General features: G+C 48.9%; 1 long non-coding RNA gene across 1 annotated transcript; it reads right to left on the minus strand.

Annotated features, from left to right (window-relative positions):
- Nucleotides 1-1,117: 1,117 nt before the first annotated feature.
- On the minus strand, nt 1,118-10,569 carry LOC122200344. The gene is made up of 3 exons (XR_006193801.1): nt 9,913-10,569; nt 2,165-2,258; nt 1,118-1,558 (listed from the first exon to the last, which is right to left on the minus strand). It is a non-coding gene; the product is annotated as an uncharacterized LOC122200344 (long non-coding RNA).
- Nucleotides 10,570-12,392: the final 1,823 nt, after the last annotated feature.

Raw genomic sequence — 12,392 nt, forward strand, 5'->3', positions numbered from 1 at the left:
AATTTTGTGATGTCAACGACTATGTCTTGCTTACCACTCTATTTCCAGTGCTTAGCACATAGTAGGTACTTAAGAAAGAAAGAAAGAAAGAAAGAAAGAAAGAAAGAAAGAAAGAAAGAGGGAAGGAAAGAAAGAAGGAAAGAAAGAAAGAAAGAAAGAAAGAAAGAAAGAAAGAAAGAAAGAAAGAAAGAAAGAAAAAGAAAGAGAATTTCCCCCAATGTTGACACAGTGTGGAGCACACAAAGGCATGGGCTTAGCACTAATAATTTAGAGCACAGAGTACGCACGGTGGTAAATGAGAGAAAACCTCAGAGTCGACACATGGAGACAGAGGCAATTTTGGAAACCGTAAATAATTAGAAGCAGGATTTTTTTTTCAGGCAATAATGAAAAAAGTAGCCCCTCTAAACAAATAATGGATCAATTTAGAGGCAGCTGCACCACAGAAGTTTTATAGCATGTGTTAAGTCCCCAGTCACTGAGCTTCAGTTCCAAAAAAAGGACTCAAATGTTTGGAGAAATATCAGTAAAAGAGGCAGGACCCTTAGCTATGGGCCTAACCATGAGTCTATGAGGACCAGGCCAAAGTCTTCATGGGAGAAAGATCAAGTAGAATCGAGAATTAAACCACAGTTCCTTTATATTATGAGATGTTTCTCATCTCTAATATACAAAGGTCAGTGCTTGGTGCTAAGGATCAGGATGGGCTGAGTCTATGGGAAGAGGACAGAGTGACAAGTCAGCTCCACTTAGGGAGGGGCTGGGAAACTGGGACCAAAACAAGGGAGCAGACGTTTGTCATCATGATGATGCAAAAAGCGCATCTGGAGTAGGAAATACAACCTCCCAAGGACACATGGTCCAGTGGCCTCCAACCCACAACAAGGCATTCTCCAGACCCCGCACATAGACACACTTTCCTGCTCTGACACCTTTGAATTTGCTGCTTCCTCTTCTTTGGAATGCCTTCTCCCACTTCTTATCTGGCAAACTCTCACTTGTTATTCAGAAGCCAACTCAAATGTCATCTCTATCGTGAGCTCACACGATGACGCTTCCCATGAGTGCCCCAAATCGAGCTGTGCCCCATGACATTCAGGTCTAGCTCATCGGCCTTGACGGTCCCGTAGAATGTGTTCTGGCACTCAACGATCATGGCACCTGTGCCTTACATGAGTCCTTGTGAGCAAGGGCAGCCGGGAGGATCTTGCCCGGGTCCTGTCTCTCTGAGTCCCCACTCTGGGCTCACAGGCTGGCATAGTGAGAAGCCAGAGCTGTCAGACCCACACTGTACTCATACCTTAGTCACTGACCTTCACGGTCAGAACGGACAATACTCACCACCTGATGTGAGGTCCAGGCCAAGCACCCAACATGTGACAGTCTTTTCCATTCTGGGCTCACATGGGTCATCAGCTAGTCTGTGGAAGCTGGCAATGGTGCTAAGTCTGCTACTCTTCCTGCCTGCCTCTGGGGCCTGTCTCTTTGACTCCCAAACAATGTTCTCCACTTCTGAGTGCTGGCCGTGGCCGTCTGCAAGTAGCTTCTCTCGGCCAGCCTGTCATGGAGACATGGGAGCTTACCATGGGAGTAGAACACGACACAGGTCGTGGGGGGACAGGATGGGAGGCTCCCGCTCTGCCAACCCATACCGGGGACTACTAACAACAGACCCAACCAATGGCCAGCAGAGACTCACCGCGTCAATGGGGCCACACAGAGGTGGGGGAGAGTAAATAAGCCAGACGATGATAAGACTGAGGTACAAAACTCTTCGAGTTAAAATACTACATAAATATTATGCATATTTCATTAAATATGAACATATTACAATAATCTTGAAATATTGCAAGGTTCTTCTTTCCCTCTGAGTTATGCTCTATGAAATACAGGAATATATGGTAGTCTCACCAAAAGCACACTTGTGTGGTACATATGTGACAGATGTAGTAGATATTTTAGACCTGTGAGGATTGCTGCTAGTGGGAAGTCCTTACATTTTACAGTCTGGGAGGTCTGGGTCTAAATCACGGTTCTGCGGCACTAATCATTCCGTATGACCTCAGACAAATCATTCCATCTCTCTGCCTGCGTTGTATCAGCTGTAAACTGAGTTTGTGGACAGGGTTGTTAGGAGAATCGAATCAAAGTGATTGGCACCTACCTGGCCTTTTGTAGACATCGGGAATACTGTTTCTCAAATGCACCCTATTGTATTTCCCATGTTGATTCCCAAGCAAGGGTGAAGTTCATTCCACCTAGACCAAAGAAAGTCATAGAACAGCAACACGTAAATTAATCAGCAGAAACCTTCCATCAAGTAGGAAAAGAGGGTGATCTGACATTAAGAGGAGCTCTTTCCACCCAGAAGGGAAGCAGGAGGAAGTAGGAAGAGAGGAGAGAACAGGCATGAGTCAGCCCAAGCAGGGTCCCCACTTCTCTTTGTCCATTACCCTTCAAACAAATCTTAAGAGAGGATAGGGAGAGGACATGAGACTCCTAGAAGCTCTCTACAGGTTTGAGAAACTACTGGCACACTCATTGAGGTCAGGGCCCTCCTTCCTTGGGCGCTGGCTGGAAAACCCGAAAGCCTTTCACAGAAAGCCTGCGTTGGGATCCAGCGCATCCGGCGTGGCATGGGAGCAGGCAGAGAACACAGACGGAAGGAAAGCATACGAGCAGCCTCCCAGGGCCTCGCGTGATGGAGGCAGGTGGAGAGAATATGATTGAAATTTACCAGCCTCCAGGGACCTCAACGACACTAAAAAGACCAAAAGATGAGGAAGAAGACAGGAACAGGAGGCTACAGACCCAGGGAGCTCCAGGCAGAGGCAGAGGTGGAGGCCCGGTCCATAGGTGTCCGCGGGAGCCCTCAGCAGGCACACATGCAGGGTGCCCAGTAGCAGCGAGGAGGACACATAGCTCAGGCGAGGCCAGCAAGGACCCAGGGACACCCTTGAGGACCCCTTTCCCCTGCCCGTGCTGTTACACGAGCTTCCCTTAGACGGTGGCAGCATTAGATGAACAGAAAGAGAACAGAAACGGGAAGAAACCCCAAAGGACCACTATTTTCTCAAAATGAACCATGTTAACATAAAAGAGGCTGCTTGAAATCACAGGACCAGAATTGCATTAAATCAGGAAATTAAAACATGCTCTCCCTCCTTCACCCACCCTTCTGCTATCAAGTGAGAAATGAGACCTCCAAAGAAAATAAGAACACGTTCCAACCCTTTGCAGATCTGAGTACTAATGAGCAAGCTTCAATGCCCACTATTTGCTTAATTGCTAGCATTATTACTACCACTCTATATTACTATATTTAGCCATCTTAACCTATAAAGATTGCAGTTTCCAATAGTTCAAACTAATAGATATAAATTGCTATTTTATACACCAACATGTCTGAAGGTAGGACCTCGGGCAGGTCTGAGAGACCCACAGGTTTTGGTGTCCTCTCTGCCCAGAACACTTTTCTCTCTGTGCCCATCCCCACCTCCCACCCTTTTTCCACCTGGATCACCCAGGTCAGGAATGAGGAAATCAAGCGGTGTGCTTACCAGCTTACAGTAGTTTCAGACAATTAAAAAGAAGCGCCTTTAAATATATATATATATATATATATATATATATATATATATATATATATATATATATACACAGAAGAGCCTTTCCTAACAATTGTGGTACTTTTAACTAAGAAATAGCTCAGGGTGGAAACTGTTTCAAAATATAAGGCAAGTCACTGCCAACCCCCCTCTGAGGCCAGCATTTCAGTGCTTCCCATTTGATTTTCCACAGGTTTGAGGTTTGTGAGACAGAGTGGACCCTATACCTATAGGCTCTTACTGGACCATAATGGCAAATCCACAGAATCTATCTGAACAGACGAGCCTGTGCCCTTCCTAGGCTCTGCGTCTCCCTTCAGCTGAGAACAAGCTGGCCTAAGACTCCCTAGCTCCTGAACCCTTGTGACATCTCAGGGTTGGAAGGGGATTTGGCAGTCATGCAGCCACATCTCTGCCCACACACCTCCCTTGAGTAATGACACCGTCTCAGCTTGAGCACCTCCAGCAACAAAGAGCTCACATATTCTCCTTCCATTATTTGAGAACGTTCTTCCTTGTGTCAAATCGCAAGGGGACAATGGGCATCAATTACTAGCATGTGTTTTGGAGCCAGCTATAGATAAAAGGTCTAACCCTAGCTCTCCGCATTGCTAGCTGCGTGACCGTGGGCAAAGGCCTAAGTTCTTGTGCCTGAGTTTATCTTTTCCAAGGGTAAAGGGCAAAGGAGGACATGTGTGTGACTTCCTTCAGAGGGCTGTGGTGAGGACTGATAAAGGAACTCCTCATAGACTATACCAGGTCCTGGGACACAGGATCCACTCAATTATTGCCATGCACCCGTGTGTCACCGCTATTTTTGGCGTCGTTCCGCCTTCCAGTTCTGCCTTCTGCCTTCCAGGGTGGCAAAGCACAAATCTAATGACTTCTTCCACTGTAAATAGTTGAAGACCGCTGTCATGGGCTTCTGAGTCTAACACACCAGCTCCTTCAGTTGCATTCAGAAATCTTAGAGCTCTGTGCTTTCACCGCCAGTCCTTCCAGAGGGCTCTCCGCCCCAGTCTGCCCACCCGGGTCTTGGGCAGGGCAGTTCTCCAGTGAATCAGAGACTATTTTGTTTGCTCCCTACCTCCTCAGAGTCCACTCCATTTTTCTTTGGGCTTCTCTCACCCGGTCCGTTCCAGTCCCTACTCTACTGTTAGCTAGGATGAGGCACCTCGTGCTTGATGGGTGGTATGCATACCTGTCCATGGGCACACCTGTGGAGGCGGTGTGGTGTGGACTGCAGCAGGTGCTCAGGAACTGACTTTAAAGAGTGGCCAGTAGAAGCCCATAGATGCCTGTGATGCCTGTGTATAGGTTCCCCCTGAATGAAACGGGGTAGATTCTTTTTTCTTTTTTCAAGGTTTATTTATTTTTGAGAGAGAGAGAGAGAGACAGAGACAGACAGAGTGTGAGAGGGGGAGGGACAGACACATACACACACATACACACACACAGAATCCGAATCAGGCTTAGGCTCTGAGCTGTCAGCACAGAGCCCGACGCAGGGCTCGAACCCACAAACTGCAAGATCATGACCTGAGCCGAAGTCGGACACTTAACCAACTGAGCCACCCCCAGATGCCCCGAAACTGGGTAGATTCTTGAGATAACCTTCCCTTTCATCTTTGGACATGACCTCAGGTTCTGAAGGCAGGGCAAGTTTGTGAACAGCATCTGGGGAAGTTGGGTTCATTCTGGAAGAGGCCCGTGACTCCACGAGAAGACCCCAGCCTCTACTTCTGACCTGGGACCACAGAGGGAGCCTAAGAGACCCCAAAACAATGCTCACCACGTGGCCACAGATGACCTCGGGCAATTTCATGATGAAACCCTTTGCTCTCCCCGTTCTGAGCAGAACAGAAGAGGACTAGCTTTGCACAAGCCAGAGGAGTTGTCCAGGGGCATCATCACACCCCTCCCTGATATTAGCGGCACCGTTAAAACGCAGACATATGCAGACATCTCTCTGTATGTATGTGTGTCCGAAGTGAACAAAGCTGTAAGATTTGGTCTCTGACTCAAGGCGATGTATCATTCACTGGAGCACAGTGTTGGTGCCTTTGATGACTGAAATACCAACTGTGACTGTGGTCAAATTTCACCAGGACTGAGGCTTGATTTAAGGAAATCCATCTAGGGCTTGTCTGAGTAAGTCTGCATTTTCCTCCTCCATCTCAGCCCTAAGACAAAGTACAACTGAAGAGAGTTCAGCCAAAGCCCATCAGGTGAAGGGGAAACTGGTATAGAATATCTGCCGGTGGTCCAGAAAGCAGACCAGAGCTCACAAGAAGATCGTAGGGAAAGTTTTTAGTTAGTCATCCTTTATGGATTGACATAAAAAAAAATATGTAGGGGGGAGAGGTAGAAACCCTGAAGGTCTTATGAGATGTAGTCCCTGCCCACCTCCCTGACTTTACCTTGTATCCCCTCCCCATGCTCAGCACACCCAACCATGCTGGCCTTTGTCCTGTGCCTTTAACTCTCCAACTCTCCCCTGCCCCAGGGCCTTTGCAGTTGTCAGTCCCTTTCTAGAATGCTTTCCCCTTACCTCAACTTAACTTTCCCCTCCCCAGAAAGACTTTCCTTGACCAGCTTATACCAAGTCACCCTCACTTCCCCTCTTGTCTCTGTTCTTTCATCTGATTCCATTTTTCCACGGCACTTCTGAAACAAGATAAGCTGAAATTATCTTGTTTATTTGTTTGTTTATTGTCTGTCTTCCCTGACCAGAACACTATCCCCAGGAAAGTGGCAACTTTGTCTCGTACCCCAGTGCCTTGCACATAGAAGGCACTCAATAAATATTAAATGAATGAATAATACTATCACAGTCTTTTAGCATTCTTAATGGGAATGGAAAAAAAAAAAAAAAAAAAGCCCTCCATGAATTCCAAGCATGGGGAGAAGAGGAAATAAAGCAGAAAATGGACGAATTGTTAACTGCCACATTAGCTTGAGATTGAAACAACTAGAAAAGCGAAAATCTGAATGCCTAATTATAAAATGCGAGCAAAGGCAGTTTTCAAATAGGAACAGGATTGTGTCCTCAGGAAGCAGATGGAGTCTAAAATGCCAAGGAAGGCTACTTCACACCCCCTCAAGACCTGTGCCCAGTTCCTTACTGGAAGGACAACGTGAGTTTTCAGCCCTTCCCAAGAACCCTTCGACCAGAAACACTTCAAATGGGAGTACAAAAGAATCAGAATCCTCACCACATACAGAAATAAGAACATCTGTTCTCAGCATGAACCCTATTAGCTCCATCATTTGGCTTTCAAGGAAAAAAATGCACAATTATGATACGTGGGCACGATTGGTGGCAAGGTGGGTAAGCAACTGGCACTCAGAGCGGGCTGTGTGCTCAGGGCAAGCGTGGCTGCTGGGGGAGCACCGCACGCCAAGGGACACGAACACGGCAGCAGCAACGGCTGGGCTACCTGAAGTCGGCAGCCCCAGCTTCGAGAGGCAGAGGCCACTGTGGGGACTGGAAGAAAGGGAGGAGAGGGGAGAAGGAGGTGGGAGGAAAGAGGAGACGAAGCAGGGAAGGAGGAGAGAAAGGAGGAAGAGGGATTGTGGGGGGGGGGGGGGTTGCGAGAGAGTAGCTGCATAGACCTGAGCCAAACAGGAGGGCACAGGGTGAGTCAGGGGCACAGAGGGAGAGATAGGCTTCCCCTGCCTGGCAGGGGACAGGAGTGGCAATGTCCCCACACTAAACCAAGATGGTCCGTGGTCGGCACCGCAGCCACACCACTTCCCAGGGCTGTGGCTTCAGGCACGTCACCTGACCATTTTGTGCCGTGGTTTTCCCGGTCGGTAAGACGTAGAAGGCATGGACCTATGGCATAGGGTCAAAGTGAGGGTACGAGAGCTCCTGTGTGTGAAGGCCTCTGAGCAGCACCGGACGCAGAGCGAGCCCTCAGAGAAGGTCTGCTGCCATTAGCGTTAGGATTACTGTCACCGTCACCAGCATTTCGTAGGACTGCACTTAGGGCACAGTGAGCTCAGTGCTGGCATTACCCCCAAGTCACGGAGCATGTGCGTTCGGGTGAAGGGCTGGGCCTCAGCCGCTGTCTCTAGAATGTGGGCTCCTCATCAACTCAGAGGCAGGACTCTGCTACCTCCCTAAGACCCCTCGAGCTCACTGCTGCTCTGGTGAAAACAAGCCAGAAGCGGCGGAGGCTCTAACCATGTCTTGCTTTGTTATGCGGAAGGCCAGGAGCGGACCCTTTTCCTAGGCCCAGTTATTACAGACGGCGCTACGCACACCTAAGGAAGCAGGATTGCAATTGGATAGACATGGGTCCAAATCCCAGCTCCACTCTCAAGAGCCGCGAGCTTATTACAGAGACAAATGGCCTCGTGGCTGAGCCAGTGCCCTCTGCTAGAAACCAAGCCCAAGATGCCCCTTGGACTGCATGAAGGACTAAACGGGATCGTGTAGAGACTTTACAGAGTCTGGCACTTGGCAAACAGAAGCTCTTTGCATCACAAAAGACCATGGGGGTGTCCAACTTTGGCTCAGGCCATGCTCTCACGGTCCGGGAGTTTGAACCCCGTGTCGGGCTCTGTGCTGACAGCTCAGAGCCTGGAGCCTGCTTCAGGTTCTGTGTCTCCCTCTCTCTCTGCCCCTCCCCCTCTCGTGCTCTGTCTCTCTCAAAAATAAATAAACATTTAAAAAATTAAAAAAAAAAAAAAGACAACATGCTTCCTGTGGAAGCTGAGCCTTGAGGCGATGGGCAAGGAAGACGGGAAGATAAACACAGAGAGGAGACAGGGAAGTGTCCAGCAGACGGCAGACCTGGAAGCAGAGACCAGAGGTGGCGGAGAGGGGACGGAGGCCACAGGCAGTGCCAGAGCAAGGCCAGCTCCAGGGAGACCAAGAATCCCATTCACCCAAGCACCCCGAGAGCCTCTCGGAATGACAGTATGGATGCTCCTGGCAGCCAAATGGAGCTTCAATCAAAGGTTAAGTCATGTACAGAATAATCTCTGTAAGAGGCCAGGGATTCATGGGCTATCTTTTAAAAGGATTCCTTACCAAGTTGTTCAAGCTTTATAAGGAGTGTGTAAAGGGGACTATGTTTCTAATATCCAAAACAAACAAACAAAAAACACAACACACTATGCAGAAACATTCATATTTTCATATTCAATGGACTCTAATAAAACTGAGGAGTTGTGGTTTATATTTATGTGAGATCTCTCATCTTGGAAGATGCCCTCCTGATATTTTAGCCACGTGGGTGTTGGCCTACGAAAAGCTGTTTAATCTTGGGCAAGTAGCCTAACTTCTCTGAGCCTCAATTTTTGCATCTGCAAAGGAAATCTAGCAGTAGAACCTACCTCCTGGGTGGCTGTAAAAATTAAATGAGATAATACATGTGAAGAGGTCAGCATGATGCCTAGCACATAGAACTCAATGTGAGCTCAACTCTGCATTCTAAGAACTTCGGTCCTGCACTCTGCCCTGCCCTCGTCTGGTTTTTTTTCATCTCTCACAGGATAGACCTCAAGCAGCTGCAGGGACTTCCTCACAGGGGCCTGTTACGAATCCGCTTCTCCCCTCCCCCACGCAGAAGCTGCGTGGTGGCCCATCTTTGAAGTCTTCGCTCATAATGACATTTGATTCGTGCACATTGTTTCACTCTACTGCATAGTACAACCACATCTGCTTTCATTTAAGAAACTCTTTTAAATCGCTTACCATTTGGTTAAACTGATATTCCCGAAACTTCCCAAAGCTTCTCCAGCAGCCTCCGTACCTAGCGCGCGATAAGGGCTCGGCAAATGGCGTGGTCTTGAACCACGGGTGTAGGAAAAAAAAAATGCCTGGCTAAAAAAGCTGGGAATTCGTATGCAAACGTGTCAAGAATTGGCACATGAGGATGGTGAGATTATGGCTGTATTTTTGTCCCAGTCTCCCAAGTATAGGGACAAATATTTTCTCTGATCTCGATCATGAAAACGTAATGCTGAGACACAAAGGTGCGTGTGTGCGACCCTTGCCTAGACACCACAGGGCGGAGGATCCCTTGGTTGCTGCCTGTGAGCACTATTTGCAAAGCCCTTGCGGTGCTGGATCAGTGTTTCTTCCCTGGAAAAGAACAGGTGCCCGAAGTGCGACACATCACGTGCCACCCGAGTGTAAGGCCTCCAAGAACAATGGCCTCTCAAGTCAGAAGAAGACGCAAGCCCGCCTGCCCCAGGATACGGCAAGAGCCACACCCCGCGTCCCCCACCTGAGCGGAAGGCGATGAGCGCAGGACGCGCCGTGGCCCTGGCCTGCCCGCTGGACACCTACCAGAACTTGTGCTCTCCCTGGCTTCCGCCTCAGTCACCGGAAGGGAGCCCGCCACGACCAACGTACTCGGCGCAATGGCCTGGCTCATCAGTGCTTCTCTGGCAGTTTCCAAACACAAAATAGTATTCCCAGGACTTGCGGCCAAGAAGCGGCTTATCCCGTATCCCTTCTCGGCCACAGGTGAGGAAAGAGAGCGTCAGGTCGGTGGGGTCCAATGCCGCAAGCCGCGATGTATTGGCTCCTAGCGATCACGGCTTCAGCTTAGTGACATCTGTAAGCCGAACATCCTCACCAAGTGTGTGTTTCATTCAACTGTTCGCCCTCCGGGTGCCGCGGGCTGGGTTGGCTTCCTGCTCGAAGCTGACAGCTCGTGCCGCCTCCCCCAGCGGCCAAGAGGCCTCCGCATCAGCCACTCGCAGGCGCCGGCGGCACAGCCTGATCCGCAGCTGGCTTCTGTAGCCCTTCACCAGCAGGTAACAGCGCCCCGCAAACCTTAGTCACCGCGCCCCTCCTCAGACCCCCACTGGCTAAAGGAAGATGTTGTCCCTTTTCTGTAAAGCACCGATTTCCTCTTTTTTCAGTTTTGTTTCCTGCTTGCATTAAAAGCCAACAAGGCAGATGGATGAGGAAAACAGCCTGGCAGACGGAGAGGATCCATCCCGGGCGTTCACTCCAGACAGCCAGCGGTGGGGCCGGGCCGTGCAGACAACTGTGTGGCCTCGGCCCAAGCCCCTGGCACCTGGAAGCCAGCGACGCGTGGTGCATGTGGTGAGGCCCAGATCCCAGCTGCCAGGAGCCATGGCTTTGGATGCAAGAGACACAAGGTCCTCTGAATTCTGGTAGACCCTTTTCAGGACCGAGGACCACAGGATTCTTCTTCAGGTCTCCACAATGAACAAAAAGAAAAGAAAAGAAAAGAAAAAACAAGCAATCCAGAAAAAAAGGTTGATTTAGGGGGAAGGCGCTGGAGTTACACGGATACACATGGATTTATATCCAGTTCTAGCTGAGGGGTCCTGGGAAACTTGCTTGACCTCTCTGAGCTTTAGTTTTCTCATCTGAAAAAAAGTAGGGATAACTTTACAGATCTCATAGAATTTATGATAAGAACTAAATGAGACAATTCATGTAAACTCATCATATCTGATTCCTAGCAGGGGCTTAATAAATGTTAGGTGTCATTAGCATTGCATCATCATTTCAAACTTTTGAGTCAAGAAATGCACAAGGACAGGCCATATTTCAGATCACTTTTGTTGCCTCCCAACCTTTGCCTTATGCAATGACTTGCATGCAAAGAGCCCTTATCCCTTCCCCATCTTCCCTCCCCCACTCCCAACCCAATATCCCCATCCCCACCCTTGGTTCCCACAGCTGTCTGGACTAAGCTTAGAGAACATATATGTCCTTGTCTTTTGTTCTTCCCCAGACAGCTTCTGAAGGGCCGGGGCTGTGCTCTTCCTAGGTCAGCAGCACCTTGAATGCTTCCCACATACTAGGTCCTCAACACAGTGCGTGCTGAGCGGAATTCTGGCCTTCGCTCTGGCAACTCGAAACGTGACCTATTGATTTCACAGGCTGAGATCTTTGAAGATTTTCAAAGTCTCAGAACCACTTCCTAGTCAGAGAAGTTCAAAGAATGAATTTATCGACCGGCTTATTCTGCTCTCAAAAGTCATTTACACTTCAGTCGGGAGAAGCCAGGGGAAAGGCTGTTCACTGGGGAGCTTTTGCCTCTTCACAGACTGTCTGATATTGGAGGAGAGGATCTTACCTCGGCCTGCACTTCGGAACATATGAACACCGTGAGCATAAAACTGGCCCTTCCTACGGGCACGTGGTCTACTCAATTCTTGCTCCCTACAGCAAGGGACCATGTGGCACCAGAACAGCAAAGCTGGCCTGCACCACTGACTTCCATGCGGGAAAGCTTAGTGCCCCATCCTGGGGCCTCAGTCTCCTTTCTATACTGACGTTTAGAATACTGGTATACCTGGGAGCCAAAACTTGCAAAGCTTAAGCCGGTATTTCTAGGGAGGCCTCAATCCCTACACTCGCTGCCTCTTTCCAGATTCTCTTTTTCCTTAGGGAGCTAGTCATAATTTTAAAGTGGAATTGGTGATTCCTGAAGGATAAGTAATACTATTAATGTCAACGAATGATGGTGCAAAGTCCTAAGACCCGCGCATGCACGTATACGCGCGCGCACACACACACACACACACACACACACACACACACACACACACACACACTAAACAAATAAGAGTTAAGAAAACCCTGTAGGCAGCACATTAATTGAGAAAGCCACATTATGTTCAGGCTTTTTGAAAGAAGCCATTTACTGCACAGACCTAAAATTCCATGGCCTGTTCGGGGCTTCCAGATCGGATCCACATGACAGCACTGTTGTGCCAAACCAGCCAGAAGATAGATAGGGAGATGAGAGAGTCATAGGTCAGAATCCATAGAGACAGAAA

This window comes from Panthera leo, chromosome A1 (genome assembly GCF_018350215.1).
Source record: "Panthera leo isolate Ple1 chromosome A1, P.leo_Ple1_pat1.1, whole genome shotgun sequence".
In the NCBI taxonomy this organism is placed as follows: Eukaryota; Metazoa; Chordata; class Mammalia; order Carnivora; family Felidae; genus Panthera; species Panthera leo.